Source organism: Hemitrygon akajei, chromosome 7 (genome assembly GCF_048418815.1).
Source record: "Hemitrygon akajei chromosome 7, sHemAka1.3, whole genome shotgun sequence".
NCBI classification, from domain to species: domain Eukaryota; kingdom Metazoa; phylum Chordata; class Chondrichthyes; order Myliobatiformes; family Dasyatidae; genus Hemitrygon; species Hemitrygon akajei.
Genome location: NC_133130.1, coordinates 124,925,980 through 124,949,004, shown reverse-complemented (window position 1 = coordinate 124,949,004; position 23,025 = coordinate 124,925,980). Strand labels below are relative to the sequence as shown.

Here is a 23,025-nt window from a genome sequence, read left to right as displayed (position 1 = left end):
CAGTGTGTGCCTCCCAAAGTGTGTCTCCCAAAGTGTGTCTCTCTCAGTGTGTGCCTCCCAAAGTGTTTCTCTCAAAGTGTGTCTCCCAAAGTGTGTCTCTCTCAGTGTGTCTCTCAAAGTGTGTCTCCCAAAGTGTGTCTCTCTCAGTGTGTGCCTCCCAAAGTGTGTCTCCCAAAGTGTGTCTCTCTCAGTGTGTGCCTCCCAAAGTGTGTCTCTCAAAGTGTGTCTCCCAAAGTGTGTCTCTCTCAGTGTGTCTCTCAAAGTGTGTCTCCCAAAGTGTTTCGCAGACAAAGTGTGTCTCCCAAAGTGTGTCTCTCTCAGTGTGTCTCCCAAAGTGTGTTTCTCAAAGTGTGTCTCTCTCAGTGTGTGTCTCCCAAAGTGTGTCTCTCTCAGTGTGTCTCTCAGTGTGTGTCTCCCAAAGTGAGTCTCTCCCAAAGTATCTCTCTCAAAGTGTGTCTCCCAAAGTGTGTTTCTCTCAAAGCGTGTCTCCCAAAGTGTGTCTCTCAGTGTGTCTCTCTCAAAGTGTGTCTCTCAGTGTGTCTCTCTCAAAGTGTGTCTCTCCCAAAGAGAGTCTCTTCCTAAGTGTCTCTCTCAGTGAGTCTCTCCCAAAGTGTGTCTCTCTCAAAGTGTGTTTCTCTCAATGTGTCTTTCCCAAAGTGTCTCTCCCAAAGTGTGTCTCTCTCAGTGTGTGCCTCCCAAAGCGTGTCTCCCAAAGTGTGTCTCTCAGTGTGTCTCCCAAATGTGAGTCTCTCCCAAAGTGTGTCCCTCTCAGTGTGTCTCTCAAAGTGTGCCTCCCAAAGTGTGTCTCTCTCAAAGTGTGTCTCTCTCAAAGCGTGTCTCTCAAAGTGTCTCTCTCAAAGCGTGTCTCCCAAAGTGTGTCTCTGAAAGTGTGTCTCCCAAAGTGTGTCTCTCTCAAAGCGTGTCTCCCAAAGTGTGTCTCTCTCAAAGTGTGTCTCTCTCAAAGCGTGTCTCTCAAAGTGTCTCTCTCAAAGCGTGTCTCCCAAAGTGTGTCTCTCAAAGCGTGTCTCCCAAAGTGTGTCTCTCAAAGCGTCTCTCAAAGTGTGTCTCCCAAAGTGTGTCTCCCAAAGTGTGTCTCTCTCAGTGTGTCTCCCAAAGTGTGTCTCTCAAAGTGTGTCTCTCTCAGTGTGTGTCTCCCAAAGTGTGTGTCTCTCTCAAAGTGTGTCTCTCTCAGTGTGTGTCTCCCAAAGTGAGTCTCTCCCAAAGTATCTCTCTCAAAGTGTGTCTCCCAAAGTGTGTTTCTCTCAAAGCGTGTCTCCCAAAGTGTGTCTCTCAGTGTGTCTCTCTCAAAGTGTGTCTCTCAGTGTGTGTCTCCCAAAGTGAGTCTCTCCCAAAGTATCTCTCTCAAAGTGTGTCTCCCAAAGTGTGTTTCTCTCAAAGCGTGTCTCCCAAAGTGTGTCTCTCAGTGTGTCTCTCCCAAAGTGTGCCTCTCTCAGTGTGTCTCTCCCAAAGTGTGACTCTCCCAAAGTGTGTGTCTCTCTCAAAGTGTGTCCCCCAAAGTGTGTCTCTCTCAGTCTGTCTCCCAAAGTGTGTCTCGCTCAAAGTGTGTCTCCCAAAGTGTGTCCCTCTCAGTGTGTCTCTCAAAGTGTGTCTCCCAAAGTGTGTCTCTCTCAGTGTGTGCCTCCCAAAGTGTGTCTCCCAAAGTGTGTCTCTCTCAGTGTGTGCCTCCCAAAGTGTTTCTCTCAAAGTGTGTCTCCCAAAGTGTGTCTCTCTCAGTGTGTCTCTCAAAGTGTGTCTCCCAAAGTGTGTCTCTCTCAGTGTGTGCCTCCCAAAGTGTGTCTCCCAAAGTGTGTCTCTCTCAGTGTGTGCCTCCCAAAGTGTGTCTCTCAAAGTGTGTCTCCCAAAGTGTGTCTCTCTCAGTGTGTCTCTCAAAGTGTGTCTCCCAAAGTGTTTCGCAGACAAAGTGTGTCTCCCAAAGTGTGTCTCTCTCAGTGTGTCTCCCAAAGTGTGTTTCTCAAAGTGTGTCTCTCTCAGTGTGTGTCTCCCAAAGTGTGTCTCTCTCAGTGTGTCTCTCAGTGTGTGTCTCCCAAAGTGAGTCTCTCCCAAAGTATCTCTCTCAAAGTGTGTCTCCCAAAGTGTGTTTCTCTCAAAGCGTGTCTCCCAAAGTGTGTCTCTCAGTGTGTCTCTCTCAAAGTGTGTCTCTCAGTGTGTCTCTCTCAAAGTGTGTCTCTCCCAAAGAGAGTCTCTTCCTAAGTGTCTCTCTCAGTGAGTCTCTCCCAAAGTGTGTCTCTCTCAAAGTGTGTTTCTCTCAATGTGTCTCTCCCAATGTGTCTCCCAAAGTGTGTGTCTCTCAGTGTGTCTCTCTCAAAGTGTGTCTCCCAAAGTGTGTCTCTCTCAAAGTGTGTGTCTCTCAGTGTGTCTCTCCCAAAGTGTGTCTCTCAGTGTGTGTCCCAAAGTGTGTGTCTCTCAGTGTGTCTCCCAAAGAGAGTCTCTTCCTAAGTGTCTCTCTCAGTGAGTCTCTCCCAAAGTGTTTCTCCCAAAGTGTGTCTCCTAAAGTGTGTCTCTCCCAAAGTGTGTCTCTCTCAAAGTGTGTCTCTCCTGTAGTGTGTCTCTCTCAAAGTTTGTCTCCCAAAGTGTGTCTCTCTCAAAGTGTGTCTCACAGTGTGTCTTTCCCAAAGTGTGTCTCTCAGTGTGTCTCTCCCAAAGTGTGTCTTTCTCAACGTGTGTCTCTCCCAAACTGTGTCTCTCAGTGTGTCTCTCCCAAATTGTGTCTCTCTTTGTGTCTCCCAAAGTGAGTCTCTCCCAAAGTGTGTCTCTCAGTGTGTCTCCCAAAGTGAGTCTCTCCCAAAGTGTGTGTCTCTCAAAGTGTGTCTCTCCGAAAGTATGTCTCCCAAAGTGCCTCTCTCCCAAAGTGTGTCTCTCTCAAAGTGTTTCTCTCTCAAAGTGTCTCTCCCAAAGTGTGTGTCTCTCAGTGCGTCTCTGCCAAAGTGTCTCTCCCAAAGTATGTCTCCCAAAGTATGTCTCCCAAAGTGTGTCTCACTCAGTGAGTCTCTCCCAAAGAGTGTCTCCCAAAGTGTGTCTCTCTCAAAGTGTGTCTCTCTCAAAGTGTGTTTCTCTCAGTGTGTCTCTCTCAAAGTGTGTCTCCCAAAGTGTGTCTCTCCCAAAGTGTGACTCTCCCAAAGTGTGTCTCTCCCAATGTGTATCTCTCCCAAAGTGTGTCTCTCCCAATGTGTATCTCTCAAAAAGTGTCTCTCCCAAAGTGTGTGTCTCAAAGTGTGTCTCTCAAAGTGTGCCTCTCAAAGTGTGTCTCCCAAAGTGTGTATCTCTCAGTTTGTCTCTCAAAGTGTGTCTCCCAAAGTGTGCCTCTCCCAAAGTGTGTCTCTCAAAGTGTGTCTCCCAAAGTGTGTCTCCCAAAGTGCCTCTCTCCCAAAGTGTGTCTCTCTCAAAGTGTGTCTCTCTCAAAGTGTCTCTCCCAATGTGTGTCTCTCTCAACGTGCGTGTCTCTCAGTGCGTCTCTGCCAAAGTGTCTCTCCCAAAGTATGTCTCCCAAAGTGTGTCTCTCTCAGTGAGTCTCTCCCAAAGTGTGTCTCCCAAAGTGTGTCTCTCTCAAAGTGTGTTTCTCTCAGTGTGTCTCTCCCAATGTGTGTCTCCCAAAGTGTGTGCCTCTCCCAAAGTGTGTCTCTCAAAGTGCCTCTCTCCCAAAGTGTGTCTCTCTCAAAGTGTGTCTCTCTCAAAGTGTCTCTCCCAATGTGTGTCTCTCTCAACGTGTGTGTCTCTCAGTGCGTCTCTGCCAAAGTGTCTCTCCCAAAGTATGTCTCCCAAAGTGTGTCTCTCTCATTGTATGTCTCTCCCAAAGTATGTCTCCCAAAGTGTGTCTCTCTCAGTGAGTCTCTCCCAAAGTGTGTCTCCCTAAGTGTGTCTCTCTCAAAGTGTGTCTCACTAAGTGTGTCTCCCTAAGTGTGTCTCTCTCAAAGTGTGTTTCTCTCAGTGTGTCTCTCCCAATGTGTGTCTCCCAAAGTGTGTGTCTCTCCCAAAGTGTGTCTCCCAAAATGTGTCTCTCTCAAAGTGTGTTTCTCTCAATGTGTCTCTCCCAATGTGTCTCCCAAAGTGTGTGTCTCTCAGTGTGTCTCTCTCAAAGTGTGTCTCCCAAAGTGTGTCTCTCTCAAAGTGTGTGTCTCTCAGTGTGTCTCTCCCAAAGTGTGTCTCTCAGTGTGTGTCCCAAAGTGTGTGTCTCTCAGTGTGTCTCCCAAAGAGAGTCTCTTCCTAAGTGTCTCTCTCAGTGAGTCTCTCCCAAAGTGTGTCTCTCTCAAAGTGTGTTTCTCTCAATGTGTCTCTCCCAATGTGTCTCCCAAAGTGTGTGTCTCTCAGTGTGTCTCTCTCAAAGTGTGTCTCCCAAAGTGTGTCTCTCTCAAAGTGTGTATCTCTCAGTGTGTCTCTCCCAAAGTGTGTCTCTCAGTGTGTGTCCCAAAGTGTGTGTCTCTCAGTGTGTCTCCCAAAGAGAGTCTCTTCCTAAGTGTCTCTCTCAGTGAGTCTCTCCCAAAGTGTTTCTCCCAAAGTGTGTCTCCTAAAGTGTGTCTCTCCCAAAGTGTGTCTCTCTCAAAGTGTGTCTCTCCTGTAGTGTGTCTCTCTCAAAGTTTGTCTCCCAAAGTGTGTCTCTCTCAAAGTGTGTCTCACAGTGTGTCTTTCCCAAAGTGTGTCTCTCAGTGTGTCTCTCCCAAAGTGTGTCTTTCTCAACGTGTGTCTCTCCCAAACTGTGTCTCTCAGTGTGTCTCTCCCAAATTGTGTCTCTCTTTGTGTCTCCCAAAGTGAGTCTCTCCCAAAGTGTGTCTCTCAGTGTGTCTCCCAAAGTGAGTCTCTCCCAAAGTGTGTGTCTCTCAAAGTGTGTCTCTCCGAAAGTATGTCTCCCAAAGTGCCTCTCTCCCAAAGTGTGTCTCTCTCAAAGTGTTTCTCTCTCAAAGTGTCTCTCCCAAAGTGTGTGTCTCTCAAAGTGTGTGTCTCTCAGTGCGTCTCTGCCAAAGTGTCTCTCCCAAAGTATGTCTCCCAAAGTATGTCTCCAAAGTGTGTCTCACTCAGTGAGTCTCTCCCAAAGAGTGTCTCCCAAAGTGTGTCTCTCTCAAAGTGTGTCTCTCTCAAAGTGTGTGTCTCTCAGTGTGTCTCCCAAAGTGAGTCTCTTCCAAAGTGTGTCTCTCTCAGTGAGTCTCTCCCAAAGTGTTTCTCCCAAAGTGTGTCTCCTAAAGTGTGTCTCTCCCAAAGTGTGTCTCTCTCAGTGTGTCTCTCCCAAAGTGTGTCTCTCTCAAAGTGTGTCTCTCTCAAAGTGTGTCTCTCTCAGTGCGTGTCTCTCAGTATGTCTCTCCCAAAGTGTGTCTTTCAAACTGTGTCTTTCAGTGTGTGTCTCCCAAAGTGTGTTTCTCTCAGTGCGTCTCTAAAAGTGACTCTCCCAAAGTCTGTCTCTCACAAAATGTGTCTCCGAAAGTGTGTCTCTCTCAGTGTGTCTCCCAAAGTGTGTCTGTTAAAGTGTGTCTCTCAAAGTGTGTCTCTCTTAGTGTGTCTCCCAAAGTGTGTCACTCTCAGTGTGTCTCTCAAAGTGTCTCTCCCAAAGTGTGTCTCTCTCAAAGTGTGTCTCTCTCAGTGAGTCTCTCCCAAAGTGTGTCTCTCCCAAAGTGTGACTCTCCCAAAGTGTGTCTCTCCCAATGTGTGTCTCTCCCAAAGTGTGTCTCTCTAAGTGTGTCTCCCAAAGTGTGCCTCTCCCAAAGTGTGTCTCTCAAAGTGTGTCTCTCAAAGTGTGTCTCCCAAAGTGTGTCTCTCTCAAAGTGTGTCTCTCTCAAAGTGTCTCCCCCAAAGTGTGTCTCTCTCAAAGTGTGTGTCTCTCAGTGTGTCTCTGCCAAAGTGTCTCTCCCAAAGTATGTCTCCCAAAGTGTGTCTCTCTCAGTGAGTCTCTCCCAAAGTGTGTCTCTCTCAGTGAGTCTCTCCCAAAGTGTGTCTCCCAAAGTGTGTCTCCCTCAAAGTGTGTCTCTCTCAAAGTGTGTTTCTCTCAGTGTGTCTCTCCCAATGTGTCTCCCAAAGTGTGTGTCTCTCAGTGTGTCTCTCCCAAAGTGTGTCTCCCAAAGTGTGTCTCTCTCAACGTGTGTCTCTCCCAAAGTGTGTCTCCCAGTGTGTCTCTCTCAAAGTGTGTTTCTCTCACTGTGTCTCTCCCAATGTGTCTCCCAAAGTGTTTGTCTCTCAGTGTGTCTCTCCCAAAGTGTGTCTCTCTCAAAGTGTGTGTCTCTCTGTGTGTCTCTCCCAAAGTGTGTCTCTCAGTGTGTCTCCCAAAGTGAGTCTCTTCCTAAGTGTGTCTCTCTCAGTGTCTCTCTCAGTGAGTCTCTCCCAAAGTGTTTCTCACAAAGTGTGTCTCTTAAAGTGTGTCTCTCCCAAAGTGTGTCTCTCTCAAAGTGTGTCTCTCCTATAGTGTGTCTCTCTCAAAGTGTGTCTCCCAAAGTGTGTCTCTCTCAAAGTGTGTGTCTCACAGTGTGTCTTTCCCAAAGTGTCTCTCTCAGTGTCTCTCCCAAAGTGTGTCTCCCAAAGTGTGTCTCTCAGTGTGTCTCTCCCAAAGTGTGTCTCCCAAAGTGTGTCTCTCTCAACGTTAGTCTCTCCGAAAGTGTGTCTCTCAGTGTCTCTCCCAAATTGTGTCTCTCTTTGTGTCTCCCAAAGTGAGTCTCTCCCAAAGTGTGTCTCTCTCAAAGTGTGTCTCTCTCAAAGTGTCTCTCCCAAATTGTGTCTCTCCCAAATTGTGTCTCTCTCAAAGTGTGTCTCTCCCAAAGTATGTCTCCCAAAGTGTGTCTCTCTCAGTGAGTCTCTCCCAAAGTGTGTCTCCCTAAGTGTGTCTCTCTCAAAGTGTGTCTCACTAAGTGTGTCTCCCTAAGTGTGTCTCTCTCAAAGTGTGTTTCTCTCAGTGTGTCTCTCCCAATGTGTGTCTCCCAAAGTGTGTGTCTCTCCCAAAGTGTGTCTCCCAAAATGTGTCTCTCTCAAAGTGTGTTTCTCTCAATGTGTCTCTCCCAGTGTGTGTCTCTCAGTGTGTCTCTCTCAAAGTGTGTCTCCCAAAGTGTGTCTCTCTCAAAGTGTGTGTCTCTCAGTGTGTCTCTCCCAAAGTGTGTCTCTCAGTGTGTGTCCCAAAGTGTGTGTCTCTCAGTGTGTCTCCCAAAGAGAGTCTCTTCCTAAGTGTCTCTCTCAGTGAGTCTCTCCCAAAGTGTTTCTCCCAAAGTGTGTCTCCTAAAGTGTGTCTCTCCCAAAGTGTGTCTCTCTCAAAGTGTGTCTCTCCTGTAGTGTGTCTCTCTCAAAGTTTGTCTCCCAAAGTGTGTCTCTCTCAAAGTGTGTCTCACAGTGTGTCTTTCCCAAAGTGTGTCTCTCAGTGTGTCTCTCCCAAAGTGTGTCTTTCTCAACGTGTGTCTCTCCCAAACTGTGTCTCTCAGTGTGTCTCTCCCAAATTGTGTCTCTCTTTGTGTCTCCCAAAGTGAGTCTCTCCCAAAGTGTGTCTCTCAGTGTGTCTCCCAAAGTGAGTCTCTCCCAAAGTGTGTGTCTCTCAAAGTGTGTCTCTCCGAAAGTATGTCTCCCAAAGTGCCTCTCTCCCAAAGTGTGTCTCTCTCAAAGTGTTTCTCTCTCAAAGTGTCTCTCCCAAAGTGTGTGTCTCTCAGTGCGTCTCTGCCAAAGTGTCTCTCCCAAAGTATGTCTCCCAAAGTATGTCTCCCAAAGTGTGTCTCACTCAGTGAGTCTCTCCCAAAGTGTGTCTCCCAAAGTGTGTCTCTCTCAAAGTGTGTCTCTCTCAAAGTGTGTTTCTCTCAGTGTGTCTCTCTCAAAGTGTGTCTCCCAAAGTGTGTCTCTCCCAAAGTGTGACTCTCCCAAAGTGTGTCTCTCCCAAAGTGTGTCTCCCAAAGTGTGTCTCTCTCAAAGTGTGTCTCTCTCAAAGTGTGTTTCTCTCAGTGTGTCTCTCTCAAAGTGTGTGTCTCAAAGTGTGTCTCTCAAAGTGTGCCTCTCAAAGTGTGTCTCCCAAAGTGTGTATCTCTCAGTTTGTCTCTCAAAGTGTGTCTCCCAAAGTGTGCCTCTCCCAAAGTGTGTCTCTCAACGTGTGTCTCCCAAAGTGTGTCTCCCAAAGTGCCTCTCTCCCAAAGTGTGTCTCTCTCAAAGTGTGTCTCTCTCAAAGTGTCTCTCCCAATGTGTGTCTCTCTCAACGTGCGTGTCTCTCAGTGCGTCTCTGCCAAAGTGTCTCTCCCAAAGTATGTCTCCCAAAGTGTGTCTCTCTCAGTGAGTCTCTCCCAAAGTGTGTCTCCCAAAGTGTGTCTCTCTCAAAGTGTGTTTCTCTCAGTGTGTCTCTCCCAATGTGTGTCTCCCAAAGTGTGTGTCTCTCCCAAAGTGTGTCTCCCAAAGTGTGTCTCTCTCAAAGTGTGTCTCTCCCAATGTGTCTCCCAAAGTGTGTGTCTCTCAGTGTGTCTCTCCCAAAGTGTGTCTCCCAAAGTGTGTCTCTCTCAAAGTGTGTGTCTCTCAGAGTGTCTCTCCCAAAGTGTGTCTCTCAGTGTGTGTCCCAAAGTGTGTGTCTCTCAGTGTGTCTCCCAAAGTGAGTCTCTCCCAAAGTGTTTCTCCCAAAGTGTGTCTCCTGATGTGTGTCTCTCCCAAAGTGTGTCTCTCTCAAAGTGTGTCTCCCAAAGTGTGTCTCTCTCAAAGTGTGTGTCTCAGAGTGTGTCTCCCAAAGTGTGTCTCTCAGTGCGTCTCTGCCAAAGTGTCTCTCCCAAAGTGTGTCTCTCTCAGTGAGTCTCTCCCAAAGTGTGTCTCTCTCAAAGTGTGTCTCTCTCAAAGTGTGTTTCTCTCAGTGTGTCTCTCCCAATGTGTGTCTCCCAAAGTGTGTCTCTCCCAATGTGTGTCTCTCCCAAAGTGTGTCTCTCTCAGTGAGTCTCTCCCAAAGTGTGTCTCCCAAAGTGTGTCTCTCTCAAAGTGTGTCTCTCTCAAAGTGTGTTTCTCTCAGTGTGTCTCTCCCAATGTGTGTCTCCCAAAGTGTGTCTCTCCCAATGTGTGTCTCTCCCAAAGTGTCTCTCTCAGTGAGTCTCTCCCAAAGTGTGACTCTCCCAAAGTGTGACTCTCCCAAAGTGTGCCTCTCAAAGTGTGTCTCTCTCAAAGTGTGTTTCTCTCAGTGTGTCTCTCCCAATGTGTGTCTCCCAAAGTGTGTCTCTCCCAAAGTGAGTCTCTCCCAAAGTGTGTCTCTCTCAGTGAGTCTCTCCCAAAGTGTGACTCTCCCAAAGTGTGTCTCTCCCAATGTGTGTCTCTCCCAAAGTGTGTCTCTCCCAAAGTGTGTGTCTCAAAGTGTGTGTCTCAAAGTGTGTCTCTCTAAGTGTGTCTCCCAATGTGTGTCTCCCAAAGTGTGTCTCCCAAAGTGTGTCTCTCCCAAAGTGTGTATCTCTCAGTTTGTCTCTCAAAGTGTGTCTCCCAAAGTGTGCCTCTCCCAAAGTGTGTCTCTCAAAGTGCCTCCCTCCCAAAGTGTGTCTCTCTCAAAGTGTGTCTCTCTCAAAGTGTCTCTCCCAATGTGTGTCTCTCTCAACGTGTGTGTCTCTCAGTGCGTCTCTGCCAAAGTTTCTCTCCCAAAGTATGTCTCCCAAAGTGTGTCTCTCTCAAAGTGTGTTTCTCTCAGTGTGTCTCTCCCAATGTGTGTCTCCCAAAGTGTGTGTCTCTCCCAAAGTGTGTCTCCCAAAGTGTGTCTCTCTCAAAGTGTGTTTCTCTCAGTGTGTCTCTCCCAATGTGTCTCCCAAAGTGTGTGTCTCTCAGTGTGTCTCTCCCAAAGTGTGTCTCCCAAAGTGTGTCTCTCTCAAAGTGTGTGTCTCTCAGAGTGTCTCTCCCAAAGTGTGTCTCTCAGTGTGTCTCCCAAAGTGAGTCTCTCCCAAAGTGTTTCTCCCAATGTGTGTCTCCTGATGTGTGTCTCTCCCAAAGTGTGTCTCTCTCAAAGTGTGTGTCTCAGAGTGTGTCTCCCAAAGTGTGTCTCTCAGTGCGTCTCTGCCAAAGTGTCTCTCCCAAAGTATGTCTCCCAAAGTATGTCTCCCAAAGTGTGTCTCTCTCAGTGAGTCTCTCCCAAAGTGTGTCTCCCAAAGTGTGTCTCTCTCAAAGTGTGTCTCTCTCAAAGTGTGTTTCTCTCAGTGTGTCTCTCCCAATGTGTGTCTCCCAAAGTGTGTGTCCCTCCCAAAGTGAGTCTCTCCCAAAGTGTGTCTCTCTCAGTGAGTCTCTCCCAAAGTGCCTCTCTCCCAAAGTGTGTCTCTCTCAAAGTGTGACTCTCCCAAAGTGTGTCTCTCCCAATGTGTGTCTCTCCCAAAGTGTCTCTCCCAAAGTGTGTGTCTCAAAGTGTGTCTCTCTAAGTGTGTCTCCCAAAGTGTGTATCTCTCAGTTTGTCTCTCAAAGTGTGTCTCCCAAAGTGTGCCTCTCCCAAAGTGTGTCTCTCAAAGTGTGTCTCCCAAAGTGTGTCTCCCAAAGTGCCTCTCTCCCAAAGTGTGTCTCTCTCAAAGTGTGTCTCTCTGAAAGTGTCTCTCCCAATGTGTGTCTCTCTCAACGTGTGTGTCTCTCAGTGCATCTCTGCCAAAGTGTCTCTCCCAAAGTATGTCTCCCAATGTGTGTTTCTCTCAATGTGTCTCTCCCAATGTGTGTCTCCCAAAGTGTGTGTCTCTCCCAAAGTGTGTCTCCCAAAGTGTGTCTCCCAAAGTGTGTCTCTCAGTGTGTCTCTCCCAAAGTGTGTCTCCCAAAGTGTGTCTCTCTCAACGTGTCTCTCCCAAAGTGTGTCTCTCAGTGTGTGTCTCCCAAATTGTGTCTCTCTTTGTGTCTCCCAAAGTGAGTCTCTCCCAAAGTGTGTCTCTCAGTGTGTCTCCCAAAGTGAGTCTCTCCCAAAGTGTTTGTCTCTCAAAGTGTGTCTCTCCGAAAGTGTGTCACCCAAAGTGCCTCTCTCCCAAAGTGTGTCTCTCTCAAAGTGTGTCTCTCTGAAAATGTCTCTCCCAAAGTGTGTCTCTCTCAAAGTGTGTGTCTCTCAGTGCGTCTCTGCCAAAGTGACTCTCCCAAAGTATGTCTCCCAAAGTGTCTCTCTCTCAGTGAGTCTCTCCCAAAGTGTGTCTCCCAAAGTGTGTCTCTCTCAAAGTGTATCTCTCTCAAAGTGTGTTTCTCTCAGTGTGTCTCTCCCAATGTGTGTCTCCCAAAGTGTGTGTCTCTCCCAAAGTGTGTCTCCCAAAGTGTGTCTCTCTCAAAGTGTGTTTCTCTCAGTGTGTCTCTCCCAATGTTTCTCCTAAAGTGTGTGTCTCTCAGTGTGTCTCTCCCAAAGTGTGTCTCCCAAAGTGTGTCTCTCTCAAAGTGTGTGTCTCTCAGTGTGTCTCTCCCAAAGTGTGTCTCTCAGTGTGTGTCCCAAAGTGTGTGACTCTCAGTGTGTCTCCCAAAGTGAGTCTCTTCCTAAGTGTGTCTCTCTCAGTGTGTCTCTCTCAGTGAGTCTCTCCCAAAGTGTGTCTCTCAGTGTGTCTCTCCCAAAGTGTGTCTCCTAAAGTGTGTCTCTCTCAACGTTTGTCTCTCCCAAAGTGTGTCTCTGAGTGTGTCTCTCCCAAATTGTGTCTCTCTTTGTGTCTCCCAAAGTGAGTCTCTCCCAAAGTGTGTCTCTCAGTGTGTCTCCCAAAGTGAATCTCTCCCAAAGTGTGTGTCTCTCAAAGTGTGTCTCTCCGAAAGTGTGTCTCCCAAAGTGCCTCTCTCCCAAAGTGTGTCTCTCTCAAAGTGTGTCTCTCTCAAAGTGTCTCTCCCAAAGTGTGTGTCTCTCAGTGCGTCTCTGCCAAAGTGTCTCTCCCAAAGTATGTCTCCCAAAGTGTGTCTCTCTCAAAGTGTGTCTCTCCCAAAGTGTGTCTCTCTCAAAGTGTGTCTCTCCAACGTGTCTCTCCCAAAGTGTGTCTCTCTCAGTGAGTCTCTCCCAAAGTGTGTCTCCCAAAGTGTGTCTCCCTCAAAGTGTGTCTCTCTCAAAGTGTGTTTCTCTCAGTGTGTCTCTCCCAATGTGTCTCCCAAAGTGTGTGTCTCTCAGTGTGTCTCTCCCAAAGTGTGTCTCCCAAAGTGTGTCTCTCTCAACGTGTGTCTCTCCCAAAGTGTGTCTCCCAGTGTGTCTCTCTCAAAGTGTGTTTCTCTCACTGTGTCTCTCCCAATGTGTCTCCCAAAGTGTTTGTCTCTCAGTGTGTCTCTCCCAAAGTGTGTCTCTCTCAAAGTGTGTGTCTCTCTGTGTGTCTCTCCCAAAGTGTGTCTCTCAGTGTGTCTCCCAAAGTGAGTCTCTTCCTAAGTGTGTCTCTCTCAGTGTCTCTCTCAGTGAGTCTCTCCCAAAGTGTTTCTCACAAAGTGTGTCTCTTAAAGTGTGTCTCTCCCAAAGTGTGTCTCTCTCAAAGTGTGTCTCTCCTATAGTGTGTCTCTCTCAAAGTGTGTCTCCCAAAGTGTGTCTCTCTCAAAGTGTGTGTCTCACAGTGTGTCTTTCCCAAAGTGTCTCTCTCAGTGTCTCTCCCAAAGTGTGTCTCCCAAAGTGTGTCTCTCAGTGTGTCTCTCCCAAAGTGTGTCTCCCAAAGTGTGTCTCTCTCAACGTTAGTCTCTCCGAAAGTGTGTCTCTCAGTGTCTCTCCCAAATTGTGTCTCTCTTTGTGTCTCCCAAAGTGAGTCTCTCCCAAAGTGTGTCTCTCTCAAAGTGTGTCTCTCTCAAAGTGTCTCTCCCAAATTGTGTCTCTCCCAAATTGTGTCTCTCTCAAAGTGTGTCTCTCCCAAAGTATGTCTCCCAAAGTGTGTCTCTCTCAGTGAGTCTCTCCCAAAGTGTGTCTCCCTAAGTGTGTCTCTCTCAAAGTGTGTCTCACTAAGTGTGTCTCCCTAAGTGTGTCTCTCTCAAAGTGTGTTTCTCTCAGTGTGTCTCTCCCAATGTGTGTCTCCCAAAGTGTGTGTCTCTCCCAAAGTGTGTCTCCCAAAATGTGTCTCTCTCAAAGTGTGTTTCTCTCAATGTGTCTCTCCCAGTGTGTGTCTCTCAGTGTGTCTCTCTCAAAGTGTGTCTCCCAAAGTGTGTCTCTCTCAAAGTGTGTGTCTCTCAGTGTGTCTCTCCCAAAGTGTGTCTCTCAGTGTGTGTCCCAAAGTGTGTGTCTCTCAGTGTGTCTCCCAAAGAGAGTCTCTTCCTAAGTGTCTCTCTCAGTGAGTCTCTCCCAAAGTGTTTCTCCCAAAGTGTGTCTCCTAAAGTGTGTCTCTCCCAAAGTGTGTCTCTCTCAAAGTGTGTCTCTCCTGTAGTGTGTCTCTCTCAAAGTTTGTCTCCCAAAGTGTGTCTCTCTCAAAGTGTGTCTCACAGTGTGTCTTTCCCAAAGTGTGTCTCTCAGTGTGTCTCTCCCAAAGTGTGTCTTTCTCAACGTGTGTCTCTCCCAAACTGTGTCTCTCAGTGTGTCTCTCCCAAATTGTGTCTCTCTTTGTGTCTCCCAAAGTGAGTCTCTCCCAAAGTGTGTCTCTCAGTGTGTCTCCCAAAGTGAGTCTCTCCCAAAGTGTGTGTCTCTCAAAGTGTGTCTCTCCGAAAGTATGTCTCCCAAAGTGCCTCTCTCCCAAAGTGTGTCTCTCTCAAAGTGTTTCTCTCTCAAAGTGTCTCTCCCAAAGTGTGTGTCTCTCAAAGTGTGTGTCTCTCAGTGCGTCTCTGCCAAAGTGTCTCTCCCAAAGTATGTCTCCCAAAGTATGTCTCCCAAAGTGTGTCTCACTCAGTGAGTCTCTCCCAAAGTGTGTCTCCCAAAGTGTGTCTCTCTCAAAGTGTGTCTCTCTCAAAGTGTGTTTCTCTCAGTGTGTCTCTCTCAAAGTGTGTGTCTCAAAGTGTGTCTCTCAAAGTGTGCCTCTCAAAGTGTGTCTCCCAAAGTGTGTATCTCTCAGTTTGTCTCTCAAAGTGTGTCTCCCAAAGTGTGCCTCTCCCAAAGTGTGTCTCTCAACGTGTGTCTCCCAAAGTGTGTCTCCCAAAGTGCCTCTCTCCCAAAGTGTGTCTCTCTCAAAGTGTGTCTCTCTCAAAGTGTCTCTCCCAATGTGTGTCTCTCTCAACGTGCGTGTCTCTCAGTGCGTCTCTGCCAAAGTGTCTCTCCCAAAGTATGTCTCCCAAAGTGTGTCTCTCTCAGTGAGTCTCTCCCAAAGTGTGTCTCCCAAAGTGTGTCTCTCTCAAAGTGTGTTTCTCTCAGTGTGTCTCTCCCAATGTGTGTCTCCCAAAGTGTGTGTCTCTCCCAAAGTGTGTCTCCCAAAGTGTGTCTCTCTCAAAGTGTGTCTCTCCCAATGTGTCTCCCAAAGTGTGTGTCTCTCAGTGTGTCTCTCCCAAAGTGTGTCTCCCAAAGTGTGTCTCTCTCAAAGTGTGTGTCTCTCAGAGTGTCTCTCCCAAAGTGTGTCTCTCAGTGTGTGTCCCAAAGTGTGTGTCTCTCAGTGTGTCTCCCAAAGTGAGTCTCTCCCAAAGTGTTTCTCCCAAAGTGTGTCTCCTGATGTGTGTCTCTCCCAAAGTGTGTCTCTCTCAAAGTGTGTCTCCCAAAGTGTGTCTCTCTCAAAGTGTGTGTCTCAGAGTGTGTCTCCCAAAGTGTGTCTCTCAGTGCGTCTCTGCCAAAGTGTCTCTCCCAAAGTGTGTCTCTCTCAGTGAGTCTCTCCCAAAGTGTGTCTCTCTCAAAGTGTGTCTCTCTCAAAGTGTGTTTCTCTCAGTGTGTCTCTCCCAATGTGTGTCTCCCAAAGTGTGTCTCTCCCAATGTGTGTCTCTCCCAAAGTGTGTCTCTCTCAGTGAGTCTCTCCCAAAGTGTGTCTCCCAAAGTGTGTCTCTCTCAAAGTGTGTCTCTCTCAAAGTGTGTTTCTCTCAGTGTGTCTCTCCCAATGTGTGTCTCCCAAAGTGTGTCTCTCCCAATGTGTGTCTCTCCCAAAGTGTCTCTCTCAGTGAGTCTCTCCCAAAGTGTGACTCTCCCAAAGTGTGACTCTCCCAAAGTGTGCCTCTCAAAGTGTGTCTCTCTCAAAGTGTGTTTCTCTCAGTGTGTCTCTCCCAATGTGTGTCTCCCAAAGTGTGTCTCTCCCAAAGTGAGTCTCTCCCAAAGTGTGTCTCTCTCAGTGAGTCTCTCCCAAAGTGTGACTCTCCCAAAGTGTGTCTCTCCCAATGTGTGTCTCTCCCAAAGTGTGTCTCTCCCAAAGTGTGTGTCTCAAAGTGTGTGTCTCAAAGTGTGTCTCTCTAAGTGTGTCTCCCAATGTGTGTCTCCCAAAGTGTGTCTCCCAAAGTGTGTCTCTCCCAAAGTGTGTATCTCTCAGTTTGTCTCTCAAAGTGTGTCTCCCAAAGTGTGCCTCTCCCAAAGTGTGTCTCTCAAAGTGCCTCCCTCCCAAAGTGTGTCTCTCTCAAAGTGTGTCTCTCTCAAAGTGTCTCTCCCAATGTGTGTCTCTCTCAACGTGTGTGTCTCTCAGTGCGTCTCTGCCAAAGTTTCTCTCCCAAAGTATGTCTCCCAAAGTGTGTCTCTCTCAAAGTGTGTTTCTCTCAGTGTGTCTCTCCCAATGTGTGTCTCCCAAAGTGTGTGTCTCTCCCAAAGTGTGTCTCCCAAAGTGTGTCTCTCTCAAAGTGTGTTTCTCTCAGTGTGTCTCTCCCAATGTGTCTCCCAAAGTGTGTGTCTCTCAGTGTGTCTCTCCCAAAGTGTGTCTCCCAAAGTGTGTCTCTCTCAAAGTGTGTGTCTCTCAGAGTGTCTCTCCCAAAGTGTGTCTCTCAGTGTGTCTCCCAATGTGTTTCTCCCAATGTGTGTCTCCTGATGTGTGTCTCTCCCAAAGTGTGTCTCTCTCAAAGTGTGTGTCTCTCAGAGTGTCTCTCCCAAAGTGTGTCTCTCAGTGTGTCTCCCAAAGTGAGTCTCTCCCAAAGTGTTTCTCCCAATGTGTGTCTCCTGATGTGTGTCTCTCCCAAAGTGTGTCTCTCTCAAAGTGTGTGTCTCAGAGTGTGTCTCCCAAAGTGTGTCTCTCAGTGCGTCTCTGCCAAAGTGTCTCTCCCAAAGTATGTCTCCCAAAGTATGTCTCCCAAAGTGTGTCTCTCTCAGTGAGTCTCTCCCAAAGTGTGTCTCCCAAAGTGTGTCTCTCTCAAAGTGTGTCTCTCTCAAAGTGTGTTTCTCTCAGTGTGTCTCTCCCAATGTGTGTCTCCCAAAGTGTGTGTCCCTCCCAAAGTGAGTCTCTCCCAAAGTGTGTCTCTCTCAGTGAGTCTCTCCCAAAGTGCCTCTCTCCCAAAGTGTGTCTCTCTCAAAGTGTGACTCTCCCAAAGTGTGTCTCTCCCAATGTGTGTCTCTCCCAAAGTGTCTCTCCCAAAGTGTGTGTCTCAAAGTGTGTCTCTCTAAGTGTGTCTCCCAAAGTGTGTATCTCTCAGTTTGTCTCTCAAAGTGTGTCTCCCAAAGTGTGCCTCTCCCAAAGTGTGTCTCTCAAAGTGTGTCTCCCAAAGTGTGTCTCCCAAAGTGCCTCTCTCCCAAAGTGTGTCTCCCAAAGTGTGTCTCCCAAAGTGTGCCTCTCCCAAAGTGTGTCTCTCAAAGTGTGTCTCCCAAAGTGTGTCTCCCAAAGTGCCTCTCTCCCAAAGTGTGTCTCTCTCAAAGTGTGTCTCTCTGAAAGTGTCTCTCCCAATGTGTGTCTCTCTCAACGTGTGTGTCTCTCAGTGCGTCTCTGCCAAAGTGTCTCTCCCAAAGTATGTCTCCCAATGTGTGTTTCTCTCAATGTGTCTCTCCCAATGTGTGTCTCCCAAAGTGTGTGTCTCTCCCAAAGTGTGTCTCCCAAAGTGTGTCTCCCAAAGTGTGTCTCTCAGTGTGTCTCTCCCAAAGTGTGTCTCCCAAAGTGTGTCTCTCTCAACGTGTCTCTCCCAAAGTGTGTCTCTCAGTGTGTGTCTCCCAAATTGTGTCTCTCTTTGTGTCTCCCAAAGTGAGTCTCTCCCAAAGTGTGTCTCTCAGTGTGTCTCCCAAAGTGAGTCTCTCCCAAAGTGTTTGTCTCTCAAAGTGTGTCTCTCCGAAAGTGTGTCACCCAAAGTGCCTCTCTCCCAAAGTGTGTCTCTCTCAAAGTGTGTCTCTCTGAAAATGTCTCTCCCAAAGTGTGTCTCTCTCAAAGTGTGTGTCTCTCAGTGCGTCTCTGCCAAAGTGACTCTCCCAAAGTATGTCTCCCAAAGTGTCTCTCTCTCAGTGAGTCTCTCCCAAAGTGTGTCTCCCAAAGTGTGTCTCTCTCAAAGTGTATCTCTCTCAAAGTGTGTTTCTCTCAGTGTGTCTCTCCCAATGTGTGTCTCCCAAAGTGTGTGTCTCTCCCAAAGTGTGTCTCCCAAAGTGTGTCTCTCTCAAAGTGTGTTTCTCTCAGTGTGTCTCTCCCAATGTTTCTCCTAAAGTGTGTGTCTCTCAGTGTGTCTCTCCCAATGTGTGTCTCCCAAAGTGTGTCTCTCTCAAAGTGTGTGTCTCTCAGTGTGTCTCTCCCAAAGTGTGTCTCTCAGTGTGTGTCCCAAAGTGTGTGACTCTCAGTGTGTCTCCCAAAGTGAGTCTCTTCCTAAGTGTGTCTCTCTCAGTGTGTCTCTCTCAGTGAGTCTCTCCCAAAGTGTGTCTCTCAGTGTGTCTCTCCCAAAGTGTGTCTCCTAAAGTGTGTCTCTCTCAACGTTTGTCTCTCCCAAAGTGTGTCTCTGAGTGTGTCTCTCCCAAATTGTGTCTCTCTTTGTGTCTCCCAAAGTGAGTCTCTCCCAAAGTGTGTCTCTCAGTGTGTCTCCCAAAGTGAATCTCTCCCAAAGTGTGTGTCTCTCAAAGTGTGTCTCTCCGAAAGTGTGTCTCCCAAAGTGCCTCTCTCCCAAAGTGTGTCTCTCTCAAAGTGTGTCTCTCTCAAAGTGTCTCTCCCAAAGTGTGTGTCTCTCAGTGCGTCTCTGCCAAAGTGTCTCTCCCAAAGTATGTCTCCCAAAGTGTGTCTCTCTCAAAGTGTGTCTCTCCCAAAGTGTGTCTCTCTCAAAGTGTGTCTCTCAAACGTGTCTCTCCCAAAGTGTGTCTCTCTCAGTGAGTCTCTCCCAAAGTGTGTCTCTCTCAAAGTGTGTTTCTCTCAGTGTGTCTCTCCCAATGTGTTTCTCCCAAAGTGTGTGTCTCTCCCAAAGTGTGTCTCCCAAATTGTGTCTCTCAGTGTGTGTCCCAAAGTGTGTCTCCCAAAGTGAGTCTCTCCCAAAGTGTCTCTCAGTGTGTCTCCCAAAGTGAGTCTCTCCCAAAGTGTGTCTCTCAGTTTGTCTCGCAAATGTGAGTCTCTCCCAAAGTGTGTGTCTATCAGTGTGTCTCCCAAAGTGTGTCTCTCTCAGTGTGTCTCTCCCAAAGTGTGTCTCTCCCAAAGTGTGTCTCCCAAAGTGTGTGTCTCTCAGTGTGTCTCCCAAAGTGTGTCTCTCTCAGTGTGTCTCTCCCAAAGTGTGTCTCTCCCAAAGTGTGTCTCCCAAAGTGTGTGACTCTCAGTGTGTCTCCCAAAGTGTGTCTCTCTCAGTGTGTCTCTCCCAAAGTGTGTCTCCCAAAGTGTGTGTCTATCAGTGTGTCTCCCAAAGTGTGTCTCTCTCAGTGTGTCTCTCCCAAAGTGTGTCTCCCAAAGTGTGTGTCTCTCGGTGTGTCTCTCTCAAAGTGTGTCTCCCAAAGTGTGTGTCTCTCAGTGTGTCTCCCAAAGTGTCGCTCTCTCAGTGTGTCTCTCAGTGTGTCTCTCCCAAAGTGTGTCTCCCAAAGTGTGTGTCTCTCAGTGTGTCTCTCTCAAAGTGTGTCTCTCTCAGTGTGTCCCTCTCAAAGTGTGTGTCACTGTCAAAGTGTGTCTCTGTCAAAGTGTGTCTCCCAAAGTGTGTCTCTCTCAGTGTGTCCCTCTCAAAGTGTGTGTCTCTGTCAAAGTGTGTGTCTGTCAAAGTGTGTCTCTCTCAAAGTGTGTCTTGGAGCAATCTGCGCAGTGCTTTTATACTGTTGGTGTAGGTTATCGCGTGAGACTACAAGAAAGAAAATCACAGATTCCCAGTACATCCCGTACTGTTCTAAGAATTGTTACTGGGGGACATAACACACAGATTCCCAGTACATCATGTACTGAAACTGGGGTTCATAACTTGATTCACTGTCTCCTGTTCTCCTTGAATTCTGTTTGTATTCTTTTTGAGCGTCTGATACTGAAATTCCAGATTCCTCAAAGATTCCTGGACAGCAGAGATAGTTTTTTCAAGCTTTCCATTAGCATCCATCAGTTTATCAATCTTGGTGTCCAGCATACTGATCTTAGTGCTAATATCTCCTATTAAAGAGTGCTTTATGAAGTTGATACTTCCGCTAATTGCTTTGTTTGGTCAACTTCGTAAACAATTTTGCCACCTCTTATTTCGATCCCAGCTCGAGTTTCAGCCATCATAATTGAATCATAATTCCTTCACTAAAAGTAATAAGTCTTCAAACTTTAAACAAATCTAGCAGTGGAGAGTAAGTTGTAAAAGGAAGGAGCAGTACCACACGTGTCTTACTCCATGGACTGCCGAAAGCAGACCTCTCAATCAATCAATCAATCAATAAATAGATAGATAAATACTCCAAGAAATAGCGAGAACGTAGGCATCTTTACCATACTTTCTCCTCTTCCTGCCACCTCCTACCCTGTTGAGATCACCAGAATTGTGACCTAAGTAACAATCTGCCAACTCACAGAAAGCGCTCCAGCTCAGATTGAGCGACACTGAAGGTCCTGCACAAAGAACCAAAGGGAGGTCCTTGCGGCTGATCACTTGCCTGCTGCTGGGACCCCTTTGACCTTGGTTCCTCAGCTAATTGGGGCCAATTGAGGAAAGAAGCCACAGGGTCACTGACAGAACTCATTCATGGGGTCATTCCACATGATCTTCAGTATCCAACCGACCAGTGAAGAGACCTTTTTTTAACTTAAAAATATTAGGGAAGGATTTATAGCAAACAATGATTATGAATAAACAGAATTTATTTCATTCCTCCAATTGTCTTTTCCTTGGCTTGGAGGCAGCGATGTTCGGAACATTAAAACATTCATGCAAGGAGATCCCCTGCACTGCCTCTGCATCTAGAGTCTGTATACGAAAGACAACAGTTTGCAAGTCAACGTGGTGCTGTTTCTTACCGTTGTTACTTCACCAAGGGAGAAAGCCCTCTTTAGACATTGGTTTCACCAGTTCCGACAACAGAGTTTGTTCTGCCCCTCAGAGTGCCTCTTTCTGTCAGCAGAAAAGTCTTTTTCCCCTCTCCTTTGGCTTTCCCTCACGTTGCTTCTCAGACCAAACAAGGGCGTCCCCGTGTTTTTTCTTAACGACTTTTCCAGTCAAGGAGCTGAATACAGAGACTGTCCGGTTGTCACGGTAACACTCTGACAACCCTCTGGATATAATGCACCTGCATGAAAATACTGACGAATGTTTTCCTAAAACTGTTCTCTCCAAATCTTAATGACATTAATTTCATGTTGGAGACAGTCACTTCAAAGGATAATCAATTAACCTGTCCACTACTCCTGCACTATAATATAAAGCTGTACCAGTAGAACTGACCTGTAATAAATTTGTCATTAGCTTCATGGGGTAATGATATTGGGATGAGGTAATATTACTTTCTTGTAAAAAAAATTCAATCACAGTTTATCCAACCATTCTTATTATAGAAATATTAGTAATTACCTTTGTGGAACGACAGTTGTTCAGACACACTCACCCTCTTCAGACGAGCTGGTTTCTACAAGATCTTGTTTGGGTAGAGATCTGTAGTGTCAATCAAAGGCTGTTACATCATTCTCCCCTTATTGCAACTGACATCTGCTTTGAATGAGCATTCTTGAAAAAGGCAATGTTTGACCTTTTCTGCTGTTCCCCTCAGGGCCAAATATTGCTTACTTTTATTATCTTTGATTTAGCTCACCTTTTTCCTTTTACAAAGTTGAAAATTCTTTGTGGCTGCTTTCAGATGGCATGATTGGAGTGAGATGCCTTTCTCCAGTACAGCCTGGCCTTGATGTCTAGCCCTCTGCAGTGGACAGTGACGGTTACCCTACCACTCAGGTCCAGGAGTGGATTAGCCTCATTTTCACCAAGTCCGTGCATGAGGACGTAATTACACGAAATACTGTGTGAGATTTTTGTTGTCAAAAGGACAAGGAAGCTTAGTGGTTAGTGCAACCTTTACAGTTCATAGCTCAAAGTATACTTTTATCAAAGTATGTATACATTTCACAACCTTGAGATTCATCTCCTTACAGGAAGCCACAAAGCAAAGGGACCCATTTAAAAAAAACTTCAAGCACCCAATGCGCAGAGAGAAAAAAGATATAAGTAAGCATTTAGCATTTGGAACTGAAGTTTGATGAAAGAAACGGAGCCAGGCATCACTGCAGCCGGAGCAGGCTGCAGCCTCAGTTCAGCGCAGATCCGAGTAAACAACGCAGGACCACCGACGCGAAGACGGTAATCACTGCAGCCGGAGCAGGCCGCAGCCTCAGTTCAGCACAGGTCCCAGTAAACATCACAGGACCACCGACGCGAAGACGGTAATCACTGCAGCCGGAGCAGGCCGCAGCCTCAGTTCAGCGCAGAGCCGAGTAAACATCACAGGACCACCAATGCGAAGACGGTAATCACTGCAGCCAGAGCAGGCCGCAGCCTCAGTTCAGCGCAGGTCCCAGTAAACATCACAGGACCACCGATGCGAAGACGGTAATCACTGCAGCCGGAGCAGGCCGCAGCCTCAGTTCAGCGCAGGTCCCAGTAAACATCACAGGACCACCGACGCAAAGACGGTAATCACTGCAGCCGGAGCAGGCCGCAGCCTCAGTTCAGCACAGGTCCCAGTAAACATCACAGGACCACCGACGCGAAGACGGTAATCACTGCAGCCGGAGCAGGCCGCAGCCTCAGTTCAGCGCAGAGCCGAGTAAACATCACAGGACCACTGACACGAAGATGGTAATCACTGCAGCCGGAGCAGGCCATAACCTCGTTACTCAGCGCAGAGCCGAGTAAACATCATGGTGCAAGCGGGCAGAACTGGCAGAACCGTTGTGGGTCCCAACACCCTGACCTTTTCAATCTGGTCTAGTATTCAAATTGTGCAAACACCGGGTTGTTCCTCACTCTCCATGACCCCACCACCATGATTCAGCCCGTACCCAATCTTTCCAATTCAGCCTGGTGCTTAAATCAATCAGACATCATTTATAGTACCAGCAGTTACCGATAGGGGTTCAATTCCTGCTGCTGTCTGTAAGGAGTTTTCCTTGTGACAAGGTGCGTTTTGCCGCCTGCCCCAAACCGTGGTGTTTAAGACAGTGTAGCTGCCTATCTCCTCCTGCTCATGTTTTGTCACATTCTCACTCAGTGCCACAGCCATGGAAGCATCTGCTGACTATCTGACTGATCAAAACCTCTGGCAGTAACCACAAGGATCCAATATTTCATTAAGTATGTGTGTCCGTGCACACATTTACAAATTGGCTTGCATCACGGGATAAAGGAACTGAGAACATGAGTTGTAGAGTCTTGAAAGTGGGTCTGTAGGTTGTGGAATCAGCTCAGATTTGAGGAGAGTGAAAGGATCCACACTGGTTCAGGATTGGTGGTTGTACGATAAAGGTGTTGTATCATTCTCAGTCGACGCATCCATGCCAACCTTTCTGCCCATCTGCAGTAATTCCATTTCCTGCTTTCAGCCCGTATCTTTCAGTACCTTGAGAACAGGAGGCCGCAGATGCTGGAATCTTTAACAAATAACCAGAATGCTGGAAGAACCCCAGGGGCCAAGTGGCATCTGTGAAGGCAGGAAGGTGCAAGTCAATGTTTCTGGTCTAAACTCTGCATCAAGACTGAGAGGCAAGTGGGATAGTAGTGAATGGGGGCCGAGATAGAGGCTGGCAGGAGATTGGTGGATCCAGATGAGCAGAGCATGATGGGAAGATGGAAGCAGATGGGGACAAGGCCTCTGCACATGATCCTAGCCCCATCTGGTTCCAGTTGGATGTCCAAATTGAGACACAAGAGACTGCAGAATCTGTTACCTGGAGCAACAAAACATCTGCTACAGGAACTCAGGGTATTGTGCAACACCTGCATGGGAGGAGCAGAAAG

The 23,025-nt window shown here is 47.5% G+C and overlaps 1 protein-coding gene across 2 annotated transcripts in view; it reads right to left on the bottom strand.

The window, feature by feature from the left end:
- Window positions 1–20,645, bottom strand: part of LOC140730890 (catechol O-methyltransferase-like) — a 250,646-nt gene extending 230,001 nt beyond the window's left edge. The window contains exon 1 of one of the 2 annotated variants that reach the window (XM_073051904.1): window positions 20,590–20,645. The gene's annotated coding sequence lies outside the window, so the exon portion shown is untranslated. Of the gene's footprint in view, window positions 1–20,039; window positions 20,199–20,589 lie in introns of those variants that run through there. The other variant, XM_073051903.1, reaches the window with a different exon arrangement.
- Between the last annotated feature and the right edge of the window lie 2,380 nt (window positions 20,646–23,025).